The sequence below is a fragment of the Crinia signifera genome, chromosome 2 (assembly GCF_055691185.1).
Source record: "Crinia signifera chromosome 2, ASM5569118v1, whole genome shotgun sequence".
NCBI lineage: Eukaryota > Metazoa > Chordata > Amphibia > Anura > Myobatrachidae > Crinia > Crinia signifera.
In genome coordinates, this window is record NC_139218.1 from 387,525,862 (window position 1) to 387,528,496 (window position 2,635).

Here is a 2,635-nt window from a genome sequence, read left to right on the forward strand (position 1 = left end):
TCTTCTCTTATCTCAAAATATCATCCAACACGACCTTTACGCTCCTCCCAAGATCTGCGTCTCTCATCCACACTCATTACTCGCTCCCATTCCCGACTGCAGGACTTTCTTCGGGCTGCACCCACTCTGTGGAATGCCCTCCCAAGCACAATAAGACTCTCCTCCAGTCTCCAAACCTATAAGCGTTCACTAAAAACTCATCTCTTCAGGCAAGCTTATCAAATTCCAGAACCAGTCATAGAACCTTGCGTTCTGGTGGAATCGATGCAATAAAGAATACAGTATCTATCCTTATGTATCAATGCCTATTTCCCTATAGATTGTAAGCTTGCGAGCAGGACCCTCCTACATTTTGACTGTCTGCAAATACCCTGTTTTGTTGTATCACTGTCCCCTATGTAAAGCGCAACGGAATATGCTGCGCTATATAAGAAACTGTTAATAAATAAATAGATAAAATCACATGACATCACACTGGACCCGCCCCCACTCCCAAAGTCCCTTTGATGTTCTTTGATAGGATAAAAAAGTTTGGACACAGAATACTCAGAGCAGCAAGTATCAGGGGGACTCCCAAGACAGGCTTGCTGTGCAGAATTGCACTGTTTGGGTTGGTGGTAATGGTTGTTTCGGATGTCCCAGTAATTAAAGTTACTGCAGTTTAAGCTTTTGGCTTGACCGTCTGCAATGGCCTGTGGTGGGTTATTTTACATTTTTAACACAGCTGCTGTGGAATGTCTGATTAACGGTAGGGTTCTTAGGAATATATATTTTTAAAGTTTAATGGTCTTTGAAGCTTTGATCCTTCATGAATTAGCATTCGGCCTTCCCTCTGCCCAGCTGTCTCTATCAGTGTATAGACGGAATCTCATGTAGACACATATAAAACCCCTGTGCTCCTTATTAATGCAGACTCTTTGCAACCCTGGAATCACTTAGCTGCATGAAGTATATTTGGCAAAGTCTGACAACAACCGGCGCTGCGCTAGTTCTATGCGCAAATTCCCAGAAGTTACAGTTATCTTCCAAAGCTGTCTATAAAAAATGGTAATTATAATTAATTGTGAAAGCTTAAATAAACATGAGGGGTTATGCAATGTGCGGAATGATTGAGTCTTCTCTGAAGCGCTTCTCCGCCTCTCACTGCATTTAATACTTTATAGCAGCGAGTGACATTGGGTCTTATGCATTGTGATATCATTGAAACCAGTTTAATTATGTACACGTAGATGATTTCAGAGATTTAGAATAGTTCTTTCTAAGAAACTTATTTTGCAGGAGTGGTCGTTACACCAAAGACACGTGTCACGATTTTATATTATTTGTTGGCAAAATGATTATTTTGGATAATAGCTGTTAGATTGTAAGCTCCTTGGGTCAGACATTATTCTTATGCATGCCACAATGCAACAATATACTGTAGTGCTTAATATTGGCCCTTATTCTGGTTGGTGCGGTAATATCCGCGTGCGTTCGTGCCGCCGATGTTTTGTGTCTGCGCATGTGCGAGCGGGGCGCACGGCCACATTCCGCATGAAATGTGTACACTACGAACAGGGGGTGGAGAGGGGCGTGAAGGGCTGTTTGGGCTCATTACCATATGTTTACACCCCGCGTTTCATGGGCGTTCCCATGCAAACGCTGGGCGTACGTATGGTAATGCGGCCGTGACGCACGTGTAGGGGGCGGACATATGACATCGCCGGATGTCAGCTGCCCGCCCAGATCCCGGCTTTTGCATGGAGAAATGCCCGTGTGGTCTGAGGTTGCGGGAGCTGGCGGACCACTCGGCCCTGCATTCGATATTCTGCGACCATCGAATGATGGGGGAGGTTCCCTGAGATGGAGGAGGTGTATTCATGAGAAATACACGTGCGGTCCGTTCGGACAGCTTCTTACCGCGTACGGACGGAGTTGGCGATCCGTATGGAAGGCGGGGTTTAGGACGCACGGTCCTGGCCGCATATTCGGATCTGGCCGCACCGATCAGAATAAGGGCCATTGTGAGATTTTGTTCTATGAATGTGTTAAATCACGAAAGCTCCCCCACTACCTTATTACATCACACTACAAAGGGGGTCTCCAAGGGGGCAGCTTGTGGGAGCTTCCCTTGGAGTGAACAATGGCGCAAGACCTTGTAAATCATGATTAGGAACTCAGCAATGTGAAGATGTTTGGAAGCAGTAAAAGAACATAGGAATAAGCCGATTAATACAAAATTAGCAGCAAATGATTATATATATATATATATATATATATATATATATATAGAAACGACAGGATCCGGCACTCCAATGGTTAACAGGTAGCAGCTTGCTCAGGTGCCTTCCCAGCACTGAAGCAAATACAGACGGGATTGTAGCAAGGGCGGCACTCGGAGACTTCATAAAGTTTTAGATGCTTTATTGCATGATAGTCAACACACCAACACTGTGTTTCGAGCTGCTGCTCGTCCTCAGGGTATGACAAAAAACTTCATACTGTGCACAATAAAATACCCTAGTAGTGAATATCCCCGCCCACACCTGATTGCATACTCACCTGGATCAGCTGTCCTCGCCGTCCATCGGGCGCGAAGTTGGACCGTCCGGTCATTCACTCCGGCTTCCGGGTTGCGTCACAATGAAAGCGACGC